Here is a 13,618-nt window from a genome sequence, read left to right as displayed (position 1 = left end):
AAGCCTGACATCGTGCTGGCTGGCATACCGATCGCAGCGTCGGACCGTGCTCGTCGACATTAGGTTAGGTTTTTTTATTATAATATGTTTATAGTAAACACCCCTATAATGGAACAGGCACCAGTAATGGGATTATATAGACAAATCTTGTAAAACTAGTATTTACCATTAGTTTTTTTTTAATCGCTAGCAACATTTTACCATAAACAAGAGCCAAAGAGTTGCTTAAGTTAAATTTTTTATTGATATTTGTTATTTTGAAAATGAATGGCGCCATACATTACATGACTGGAGCAAAAAACACCGTTTTAATTGGTTAATAATGTTGAAACCAAATGCAGTAGCTTTTATTAAATACATAGAAAATATAAAGCACGAATTGGACATTCAACTTTCAAAGCGTAAAGCGGTAGAAATTTTACAGGTGTCGGTGATATATCAAAAATACTCCAAATTTTCTCTTAAATGTCCCATGATTGGTGCCGTTAACCCCGTTAACATATAATATTTATTTTGTATTATTTTTGTATTATACTTTTATATCCATATTATAAAAACCTGAATAAATAATAAATCTGAATTGGGCCATGGGAGATCTCCATTGCCCGTACCTTCCAAACTTGGCGGCTACGTACATCATATTATATTTCCCATCGTGTCAAAGCCCAACCCTCTTTACGGGCAAGGTCAAACTTAATGGAATCCAACCACGGAGTATTTTAGACCTTATGCTTTAGAACTATCCTTAAGCATGTGTCCCTTTAACCGAGTATTTGAAGCTTACATCCAACTCTATAAGTACGGTCACGGACGGAACGTCACATTTAGGGATCAAGCTAGTTTGGTTGTATATACTAACAGTATGTTTGTCCAATATAAAGTAAACCGTAAATGTATCGAACAGCGTAAGTAGGTTCATAGTCAGAGCTTGTAAAACTTATAACGAAAAATACATAGATCCACACAGATAAACCACATATCTCTGCCAAAGTTTGTTTCAGCGATAAAAAAAGAGAAATAAAACAATGCAAGTAAAAATGTTAGTAGTAAATATACGTGTCTTCTAATAGAATTATTTCTGTAACGTATAGCAATAAATACAGGAGTTGAATTCGGGGCAGAGAGATAGAGAGAGAGAGAGAGAGAGAGAGAGAGAGAGAGAGAAATGACTTCAGGGCCGTGGAGCAAGAGAACAAGATATCATACAGAATATATTTATCACATTGTATTTTTTTTATTGAGCATACCTGACCTGACCACTTTTTCCAAATTCCGAATATCCTTTATTCCTTTCCGCGTTTATTTCCCACCCTTTTACTTGACGTTGGCTATGGGCAACATCGCCTTCAAGTCCATACATAGAAAAAAAAAAAATCATACACAATTCAAAGATGAGCCTAATAATGATTTGTAGTGGATAGACTAGTGCATTAATTCTTTTGTGGCAAAAATTACATTTTTGGTACAAGCTTTTATCGCTGATGTGATGTATTCTATTTTTATACTGGCAACCTACCGGTTGTCACTGTTGCCGCTAGATTGTATGTAATCTGTCATAAGAGATATGGAAGTAAAAATAGCATTATTTCTGGAAATTGTGTTTTTATTTAAGAAGACTTATTATTGGCGACGAGATGGCTTTAATAGGAAGTATAGAGCAGTACTTTTCTTTCTACACGCAACTAATACTCATCGAGACAATTCCAAAAACCCCAATTAGGTTGCGTTGGTTTATCACAGAGTTTCAATGACCACCTCCTGTCTCCGTCATCAGATCAGCTCGATGGTACCATAAAATTGCATTGTCACCCGACTTCCATATGTATATTTGCCAAATTTCAGCTCAAATATAAAATATCAAACATTTATATAATACAAATAATTATTATATTACAAATAGGCCACAGGGGCACTTTTACATGTCCATTTTTACAAACAATAAAAATTACAAATATGGAATTGATGAAATAATAAATACTTTATTAGAGATGTATACTGTCTCTAAATGTCAATTTACACAAAAAAAAACCAACAAATACTAAAATTCTTTAGAGATGTATAAGTATCTAAGTGACAGAGATAAAATATATAAAAAAAAAGATATTAAATTATCCTTAGTGATGTAGAGGGTCTCCAAGGCTTGAATTCTTATATAAATAATTAAAAGACAAAAAATTTAATCAGACAATTGGAAACCGGGAAGTGGGTCAAATTTAGCTACCAATATTTGACCCAAACATACATTAACAGAGCAAGTTGTAAAATACAATAAATTACATTGTTTTACAGATAAAGATATAGCAATCTTTTTACGAAAATACATCGGAATTACGTCAGATGTAATTTAGCGCTTTCAATTATTTTAATTCAGCTAAACCTCACGTGACAAGTTTAACTCATTCAATACTAAGCTACGCTCGAAGCATTACGCCGTAGCCGATAACATAGTGTTCCCCGTATGCAGCGAAAGAAAGAAAGAGGCGTAACTAGACGAGTTGACAGTTGACGGTTGAATTATGTTTTGTAATACCAAACAGAATTTGAAATTGAGGTGGATTGTCAAAGTAAACATTGTATCCACAGTAAATTTACTGCCATCTTTTGACATAAGTGGCACACACATAAGTGGCGCCATCTACTCGAGGATGGGCAAAAGTATGGTGGCATCTTTACGAGCGTTGGCGCCATACCTTTGGCCAATGCTCGAGTAGAAGGCGCCACTTTTAGCATTTAATAAATTTAACACATATCAGTGAAAGAAAAAGGATCAAAGACAAATGGCCTTCTAAAAATTTTAATCATGTGTCGAAAGCAGTAAATTTACTCTGGCTACAAAGTTTACTTTGACAATCCACCTCTATTTCAAATTCTCTTTGGTAATACCTATTTTTGTACATGTATTACAACTGGTAAGTATACACAAAATAAAACACTTTTATTAAGATTTCCTTATCTTGGGAATTTACCTTGCTAAGTTTGTTTGCCTTGTGTTATACCATGTTATACGATAAACAAAGATTACACAACACGTATTTGTTAAAGATATGCCGCTTGCAATCTCATATCCATTGACCAACACATCACTAGCAATATCGAAGCAAAATAAAGGATAATATTCAATATATAACGAATTTAAAGTTAATTTTTTTTCAAATTGAATGAAGTGTTAGTACCTAAGTTCTTTCTGCCTCGCACAGCTAACAGTGGAATGAACTAACGCCTGCGGTATTTCCGGACCGATACGACCTTCAAACCTTTAAGAAAAGAGCGTACTCCCTTAAAGACCGGCAACGAACTTACACCTCTGGTGTTGCGGGCGTCCATGGGCGGCGGTAATCGCTTACCATCAGGCGATACGTCTGCTCGTTTGCCTCCTATATCATAAAAAAACAATATAAATACTATATAATAGGACATTATTATACAGTTCGACTAAGCCCCACAGTAAGCGCAATTAACGGTTCTCTCAGCGCAAAATACGGTGGTTATTTAGACAACTAATTATACAATATATTTATTTAGATTAGATTAGATTAAATTTATTTATTTGTTATTGAAAATGCAAATTATACTTTACATGTCAAAATAAAATGCATTCACAAAAAGATCGTCACAACACAATAACAGCCATAATAATAACTAAGAATCGGAATGAATAAAGAATAATAATCTAAAAATAAAAATAATAAGGCCACTTAATTAATAGTAAAAAGAAAATAAAACAGTAGAAAAATATAAATGTATAAAAACACTTATTCAGAATAATAATAAAAAATACAGCTAGGACAACCTAGGTAATGTCAGAAAGTTAACAATTTAAATGATACAATAATAGGGAAAAAAAGAACGCAGTAATGTCAAAATTTACTAATGAATAAAGTATAAATAAAAATAATATTAATAACCAAATGTAAGTAAAATACATAAATAAATTTATAAATATATGCTTAAGTTAAACATTTCATTTAAATACTAAAAATTAAATACATAGTAAACAGTAAACAACCACGATTCAGGAACAAATATTCGTGCTCATCAGACAAATTGCCCTTACCGGGGTTTGAACTTACGGCTTCATAGGCTATTTGTCCGTTACGTACAAATAGCCATACATTTGACGTGCCCCCCCCCCCCCCCTCGCAAAAATCGGCAGACTGGTTTGTACAGATGTCAGATGTCAGGGTGTCTCCAGTTGTTAAATCCTCTAAGCAAGAAAACGACATCCATTGAATTCTTTTGAAATAAGCAGGGATCGGAAACCGGTATTTTTTGTATGGGAACGAAAACGGTATTTTTTCGTTCTTTGTTAATTATTTCATTTCTAATTGGGCAATCTAATAATACGAAGTCGTTATCTAAAAACACAACCGAGTCCTAAATTTGGAGTATAAAATAAACCGAAATATATGTTTATTTCAGAGTTTTTCCAAAAAACCGGTTCCGATCCCTGGAAATAAGGCCTGTACCGATAAAAAACTGTAAATTTCAAACAGCTGTAATTTTGTTTCTAACCAAGGTGACTACGACTTTCTCACCGCGATAATAAGTTTAATTATTATATTATATATTCTAATATTTCTAATATAAATAATTCTAATTTTACGCTAAGCAACGTTACACCGGTAAATAGAAGAAATTACTGAAAATTGGTCTTTTGCAAATAGCAAGAAAATTTGTAACATCCTATATGCTTGATTTCGAAACACTTAAAATTACTTCGAAGTTTCGTGCATTTCATAATAAATAACTAATTTAGTATGTTGTCTTTTGAACAGAGGCCTTGAAGCGGCAGACCTCTAGGAACAAGTGACCATAGGCCCGTCAGAAGGATTACTAATAGAATTTGCGAAAACGAAGCATGCCTGTCATATTTATCGTAAAAACTGTGGTAAGTACATATGCGGTTAAAGTGGAACGAACTACGACAAAAGTCAGTACAGTTCCTCGTACAAAGGTTATGATATCTAAATTAATCGAAACATTGCGTTATTTAATTCTAGGCCAAGACGAAAATCATACACCGGTAATTACCGAAGAGCAGAGCAAGATCACCAAACTTCTTGAAGTTCCATTCTCTCAACTATTATTGGGCTCAAATCAAAATTGTATTAAAAGAGAAGTATTGACAGATGACAGAAAATACGCTACGATCATAATTTAGCCCAGGGTTTTTGTCGAGAGTGTTGTTAGTGGTGTATCTGCCTCAGTATTTTGTGATCCGTGCTTTAGTGGAGCCCTCTTTGAGCCCAGCTTAGCGTAAGGAATCTTCTAGAGCGAATGCGTAAACATGAAGCTTTAATAACTACAAGTTTCGGTAGATGTAGATAATGTTTTTAGGGTTCCGTAGCCAAATGGCAAAAAACGGAACCCTTATAGATTTTTTGAATAAGTTTGATCAATGGTATATTTATTAAATCCAGTAAAAAAATTGAGCTCCAGCTCTTACCAATGAATTTCGCGGAACTTATGAATGAAATACACTTAATTAAATATTTTACCAGTCCTTTAGTTGAAGGAAAAACACCCTGAGGTAACCAGGAGAGCCGAACCATGTTCGACGTAATGCGTCTCTGTCGCACTTGTAAATTCGTACGTAAGTGGACAGGGAGGCAACACGTCGAACGTGGTTCGCGGTAGGCCCTCAGTCTATTTCTTATTATTATTATGCCCAGTTTCCCTTTCGTTAAGAAACTAAGATGCGTTAAAATTAGTGCCTGGGCTATAACCGCGAAAATCGAAGTTCGTCAATCGCGGGAATTTTTCTCTATCACTCTAATTACGTCATAGATGAGATTAAAAGAGAAAGATCCCCGCAATTTGCGAATTTCGGTTTTCGCGGTAGGCTCCCGGTACTGCGTTTGTATCGCGAGAATCGGGAATTTCCGGTATTTGTATAGAAAACCTGTGCAACATAGGTACCAACATACACACAGAAGGGATGGATGAGATTGGCTCAGGACCGGGATAAGTGGCGTGTTCGAAAAGAGGCCTATGCTCAGCAATGGCCGATAAAGGGCTGATATGATGATGATGATGACAGGTTACTTTTAGATGGTGATTACACCGGGTACTACTATCCCCTACTTTATAAACACCTGTATATTTTACGAAAAGAAATAATTTTAAGTTAATTTTAATTTATTTTTAAATTATTGTAGCGGCACCGTTACAGCGTTGCCACAGGCATTGTCACTGTCAATGTACAACCTGATTTACTGTCATTGCCGCATTGCTGTCATAATTCATAAATTAGAGCCCGTACATTTCATGCCGTTGTCAGAAAAATGACGTCACGCTACATAGAGTATGATTCCAATTAGTATTTTTGTAATAATTAATCATTTGTCAACCTCTTTAGGTAACTGATACATGTACTTGACAATCAGTATAGAAATGTCTAACTGACTTTCATTTTATTGTCACACAAATAAATAATAGATTATGAATTTATGAAATAATACATATTTTTGGTTATTAACAGCGTAACAAGCTTTTATTCACGTAACAAGTAATTATTATGATACCCATCAATAAGTAAGTTATCTACTTTGTTGTAACTCCCTGTATGTTAAATTACGTTATTTTTGCGTCAACGGCATGAAAAGTACGGGCCCCGTTCATAATCATTTATTTGCATATAAAAAGGGTCGCGAATAGAATGTTCAATTCGTCACTCATTTTATCGTGGAAATTGACAGTGACATTGCCCGCTGCTGGAGTTGCTATTCGAAAGTAACCTTTAAACTGCATTTCGATGTCAATTACTATTGCGGCGTCGTGTACTTGTCAATTTCCTTAATAAAATTAGTAACGGAATGGACATCAAAATCGCGGCAGTAATGCGGCGGCGAATGTCATTTATTTTATCAAGGGAATTTACAGATAGGTACAGCAATGGCAACAACTATGGAAGGTGGAGCTAAGGAAAGAAATCTCCATATACCAAAAAGTGTCATCAAAAAACCTTAAATAGGTAGCGCTACAATACCTAGAGTACTTGAACAAGAAATCAAATCATAGACAGCGCACTTCACTCCGTCTATAACGCCCAGGTTCTTAGCTACTCTAGCGCTACTCTGGAGATATTTGGCACTATTATTTATAGCTGACAGCTGGACACTTTTGCAACAATTCTACCATAAGAGATTGCACTCCTTTTAATCCACACTCCATAGCAACAACGATGCCGCAAGTGCCGCAACAGTAAAGCAGCTGCAGTTGACATCCGAACGGAACCTTTATACTACTTTAATCGTCACCACATAAAGTGTTATTTAGTAAACGTTTCTCGGGTACTATTTCTGGTGGTAATTAACAGGGTGTTGGGAGGAAATGAGGCGAGACGTCAACATTTATTCGCATCTTGCTTTACGACTTATAAACAACGCAATTCTAGAGTCAGACCAAGCTAAGTTGGCAGCGATTTTGATAGCCCAGCCTGTGCAAGTGTTAAGTAAACGTTATAATTTCATACGTTCAACGTTTAAAATAGTACTTGCACAACCTGTGCTATTAAAATCGCCGCAGAGTTATCTTGGTCTGATTCTGCATGGCATTTACAATGACAGAGGGTCAAATTTCTATGAAAATATGACGTTTATTATGATGCTCAAAGTGAAGAGTTAGCTTAGATTGACTCTACACATGATACTTTACTGATACACATGATACTCCTATACTTGACTTGGTACATACTAGTTATGTATTCTGTAGCATTAGTTTATGAGACTGCTAGTTTAACAGTCCAGACGCGGTTTATTTATTTAGTATAAATTTTATTTTGACACTTGGAGAGACTTTACACCTCCAAATTTTATTAGTATTAGTACTCTGACATTGGGGACCTTTTACATCTCCAGATTTAATGTGTTTTTAACCATAGAGACTATACATCTCTATTGTATTGTAGTAATTATTTATTTTAAGATTATTATAATGTAATGTTTACCCAGGTATTAGCTGTTGTATTTATAAATGTTGTTATGTATTTTTCATGTCGCTATAATTATGATGTTACTATAAATGTTGTATTGACTTGTAAAAGAGCCCTTGAGGCCTACTTGCAGAATAAATTTTTGAATTTTGATAAAGATAGTTATATTACAATGCGCTTATGAACGTCAAATAAAGCTACGCCGGCCCTAATCCTACACCACTGACATGTTGACGTTACACATCTGAATATTATTGCTGTCCAAATGGCCAAAATGCCCTAATAGTAGTTTATGTGACTGCTACATAATAAAAGGCATTAAAATACACGAGTATTTTATTTCCTAATTATGTACAGTTACATAAACTATTTTATCATCACACATAATTATAAACTTTCTATGATATATTCACTAACCCAAATTACAGCCAACGTTGGGGCATCGTTGCTCTCTTGGCGGAACTCACGGATATGTGGTGGCGTCATCGAATTATTTTTATCGCTCATTTTACACGAAACTTTTGCTACAGTTACTCGTACTTTACAAACAACAAAACAAATTATTTTTATACTTAAAACTAATTAAAAGATAAACTGTACAGTCAAATGGCGCTAAATGAAACTGTTTTACGCATGTCACGCATCCGTAGTTTTTTTTTATTCAGAGGCGAACTAGAGTCGGGGGCCTATTTCCGTATCATTCGATACAAACTAACATACGAGATATTAGAATCGAGGTCAAATCGAATTGTTTCTTTTTCAGAGATGATCCAAATTTGAATGTTATTACCAAATCAATTTTGATGTAGGTAGTTATGAACCAATTACAACATTATCACAGATAAGAAATTTGTTGTAACAGAACAGTTTATCGTAATGTTAATGTTGGCCATTATTTACAGATTTTGAAGGCATCATAGAGGGTTTATGATATGTGTGTGTATAAAAATATTGAAAGTGTAATGATCTATATGACGACTTATATCGGTGATTTAGTTGCTGCTTAAGTTTCCTCTTATAGCACCTTTAAGGTATACCACTGACAAACAGGCCGCCGGACGATATCGGCATGTCAGTTTAGCCGACCCCTGAATAACAGGCCGCCGGACGATATCGGCCTGTCAGTTTAGCCGACCCCTGACTAACAGGCCGCCAGACGATATCGGCCTGTCAGTTAAGCCGAACACCGAATAACAGGCCGCCGGACGATATCGGCATGTTAGTTTAGCCGACCCCTGACTAACAGGCCGCCGGACGATATCAGCCTGTCAGTTTAGCCGACCCCTGACTAACAGGCCGCCGGACGATATCGGCCTGTCAGTTTAGCCAACCACTGAATAACAGGCCGCCGGACGATATCGGCATGTTAGCTTAACCGACTCCTGACTAACAGCCCGCCGGACGATATCGGCCTGTCAGTTTAGCCAACCACTGACTAACAGGCCGCCGGACGATATCGGCATGTCAGTTTAGCCGACCACTGACTAACAGGCCGCCGGACGATATCGGCCTGTCAGTTTAACCGACCACTAGCTAGATAATATATTCTAATTCTGTCAAATTTATCCAAATATCATAAAACCCAAAAGTAAAAGTGTAGATAAATAAGTAAAATTAAGCAAGTATGAAGTAGTTATACACTTAAAGCCGCTGTTCGGAAATGTCAATTTTTATTTTCTAACTGTCTACACTTTTTCTTTTGGGTTTTGTGATCTTTAGATAAATTTGACAGAATTAGAATAAATTATCTATTAGGGATAGATGGGATAAAAAAAAAACACCAGGATAGGAGAAACGTTCGATTCTATGGTCTGACTTTACCTACTTTACTATTGCGTAAGTCTTTGACATTTAATTTAGTTCTAACATTGCGCCACGAGCAGTTTATATAAATTCTAACAATTGCATCCCACAAATTCCATTTATTAACGATAGTACATTAGAACCGGAGAACAAAGGAGCAGTAGGCGGACTAAGTGCACATTATTGGAGTTCATACCTACGCGTGTATATGTTATGGAGTTGATAATACTTCCTACTATACTTCTCCTTTATATTATTACTATTTTGAACGTGAAATATATACCCATTTATTTTGATACATGTATCAACGAATAATGGTGAATTTATTATAATTTCAGCACTGGAATATCTATGTCTCGGAATAAATTCAGATGTTGTCTATGTCACCTGTTTTACTGTTAATTCATTCTACGGAAAAATCAGTTATAGCTGGACCAAGCTTACTTTGCATGGCATTTGCAATGACAAAGTCATTATTAATGTCGAATTTATATACACGCTTATAATTACACTCTCTCACTATGTTCTATTCAAATCAGTGCAATGTTATTTTGGACTCTATGGCGCATGGCACACTGTATCTACTTCGACGTGCAAATCGGATGTAGTGTGTGACACTGTGTGTCATACGCCTATTCACCTCGTTTTTATGCAGCTGCGGTACGCCTAAAGTTTTTTTGATCGACGCCCAAAATGTGACCAATAAATAGAGAAATATAGCTTAAAGTGCTCCATATATCGGTTTCTTTACATAATAAATAAAAAAGTTGTATGGGGTGGGGGGGTATAGTAAAACGTATAATTAATAAGTTTAAAACTAGCTTAAAACTTACGAGTAATACCTACTTAGTACGATTAAATCTTTTTACAAATTATAAGTTTTCGTAAAGCTCGCTTAAAGTAAACTTATTATAAATGGGTTTCTATGTACGAGTATGAATTGAACACTGTAACCTTACTTATATCTCTTTGTTTAAATTGGAATTAAGTATCTGAGGTTTAAATTCAAAAGTGCTTAAACTAATCTGAAAATCATTAACCAACTCTTGTTTCATTAAACCCGCACTAAGATTTACTTTAATAATTTACGGGTTGCAAATATAGGTCATACTGAGTAACTTTCACTGTGTTACCAACACCGTAATTGCGAAAAAAATTTGGCTGCTTCGTACATTTTGGCTGTCTGACCTTGACATTTTCTATGGGAGAGTAAAATTTTTTTCGCGTTTTTGGGGTTGGTCCCATAGTAAAAGTTGCTCAGTATGACCTATATATTCAGTCCATAAATTATTACAGGTTACTAAATAAATCTGTCAGCATTAAATATATGTATGTAGTGAAATTTCTCCTTCAATTTCTTTATTATTAAAAAACTACCTATTTGAATGGGCTTCCTGATCAACTGTTCTTGGTATAATGCATTCAAGCAAAACTATTAATTTAGTATTAAGCAGGAACGTCCACAAAACATACAAAAAAAAGCTTAAAAATAAATGGAGCGAGCAGAGAGATGGGCCAGTGAACCAGAGGCGCAAGTTCGAGTCTCGTCCGAGACACAAATTCTTCCACTTTTCATTTATTTCAAAGCTTTGCAAATTTATGTCTTGCATAAAAACCAAGAACATGCTTAGACAGTCTTTCGGCCGATTCGAACTAGATACATCAAACATTAGGTCTCTTAACAAAAAAAAAAAACACCAAACAAACAAAAATTCACTCACTTCGCCACTCGTCCCTTTTGTCACTGACATATCCGATCCATATCGTGTCTAGACCTAATATTTGACGTATTTTAAGGTTCGAATTGGGCCGTTTGATACATATAGAACACCTAAGTTTATAATTGAGTCTAACTTTCTTGAGGACGTATTAACTGCTCTGTAAACTTCTTCTGACGTCACTATACCTACTGAGATATCAGCTCTTATACAGATCCTATGTATGTATGCAGATCTTAAATTATTAAAAGGAATATTTGACGACGAAAAGGAATGAACGATGAACGAGCTCAGTCGCGTACAGAGACCGCGTGGGTTTAGATGCTGTAGACGTTATAAGCGGCCATTACAGCCTAATTTTCCAATAAAAATAAATAATACACAGTAAGGAATGGTCAAAATAGCAGTCCCATTAAGCCACTTCCTTCGCACTACGGCAGCCATGTTTGTGACGTGACGTTACGCTGATCGGACGTTCTAATTTTGATTGTCGCGCGCGAAAAGTTTCTCCCGATCGAATTCCAAGTGATTTTGTGACCAGTGCGAAATAAATGTTCTAATTTTAAGTGCAATTTTCAGTTTTAATATTAAAACTGGTAAGGAATATATAATGCTATAAAAGTAAAATAGTGGAGCCTTTTGTGAAAAGAACGATGAAAGTTTTCAAAAAGAAAATGCGTTTTTCTATAGCTTTCGTTAAACTGTAATTTAGTACATTCTGTGTATATAGTTAAATTTAGTTCTGTTTATTAGCACCGACGTTGGAGGCCAGAAAGAAAGGTATGCTTTAATTTATTATATATATTTGCATGTTCGTTAGTAATAATTGGGTTTATGGTGATATTTGGAAGTGGAATGTAGTTGTGGGCGTATCATTATTAGATTAAACGTTTAATTTAGGGTGATTTAACCACCGACCCCGTTTTACCCTACTATTAATCTAAGTAGTTACTTAATGTTTTATCCTGGGGGAAAACTGAGGAAACTTGATCCTAGGGGTTTCTTGTTCCCTTTTTTTATATTAAAGGTCTATGTTAAGTGCCCATCACGCTTTGGGTCTTCTTGGGGACTATAGTCCAATCTCATGCGAGGATACGATCTCTTGTGCATACCGAGAATTGGCCTGAATTATTCGTTTTATTATTAATATTTAATTAGATCTAAAATAGCATTTGTAACCCTACTATGTTGTCAAAAGTAAACTACAGGTGAGTACTAGGGAACAAATCAAATTTCTCCAAAAAAGCCTCGACGGTTAACTGAATACCGACAACTATACAGAAATATCTAAAACACTTGGCATTGGCTAAGTGCCCTGGTAGCAAAAGCCAATATTACAAAAAAAAATTACCAACTACGAAGACGCATTTAATTATTACTGCCACCACTAGCATGATGGTGCGCCACCACACCTAAACCTAAACCTAGCTGTGTGAAATGTTTGGACATAAGTGGATTGGCAGATTTGCAGAGACCCTGTGGTCCCCTGTTCACCCGATCTTGTTTTGTTTCCCTATGAAGGTGGCTAAAGCAATTCATTTATAAAAAAGAGTCAAGAAATTTAATATAATGAAGCGTCGTATTCGGCATAACCCTTTATATTTCTTGTCATTGATATTATTGATAAGTTGGTAAACAAATAATACAGGACACTAGAGGTTATACCAGCTTCTCCCTCTGGACCGCATCCAACGAAGAGATTTCGGATCGCTTGACTCCTTGGCGCTGCGTTGAGGTGTGGCCTCGTTCTGAATTTTCTATCGCATGTATAACGGGGAGTGCTCCGAGGAATTGTTCAGATTAATCCCTGCCGCTTCTTTTCGCCATCGCCCTACGCGACAACATTTCCATCTTCACCACTTAGATGGTTGGCGGTCCTCAACTGTGCGTTTCTCCAGAAACTTTCTGCCTCGCACAGCTAAATTGTGGAATGAACTGTCGCCTGCGGTATTTCCGGACCGATACGACCTTCAAACCTTCAAGAAAAGAGCGTACTTCCATCTTAAAGGCGGCAACGGACTTACAACACCCCTCTGGTGTTGCGGGTGTCCATGGGCGGCTTTGATCGCTTTCCACCAGGCGATCCGTCTGCTTGTTTGCCTCCTACATCATAAAAAACTAGGGTTGTTATATTTATGATCTAACAGTTGTGTGGTACATTTCT

General features: G+C 35.8%; 1 protein-coding gene across 1 annotated transcript in view; it reads left to right on the top strand.

Moving 5' to 3' along the window:
• Nucleotides 1–11,714: 11,714 nt before the first annotated feature.
• The window catches only part of LOC133516507 (uncharacterized), a 219,751-nt gene continuing 217,847 nt past the window's right edge, over nucleotides 11,715–13,618 (top strand). The window contains exon 1 of the mRNA XM_061849493.1: nucleotides 11,715–12,234. The gene's annotated coding sequence lies outside the window, so the exon portion shown is untranslated. The remainder of the gene's footprint in view (nucleotides 12,235–13,618) is intronic.

The sequence above is a fragment of the Cydia pomonella genome, chromosome 3 (genome assembly GCF_033807575.1).
Source record: "Cydia pomonella isolate Wapato2018A chromosome 3, ilCydPomo1, whole genome shotgun sequence".
Lineage (NCBI taxonomy): Eukaryota > Metazoa > Arthropoda > Insecta > Lepidoptera > Tortricidae > Cydia > Cydia pomonella.
The sequence above is the reverse complement of the archived record's forward strand: the minus strand, read 5'-3'. Positions and strand labels throughout refer to the sequence as shown.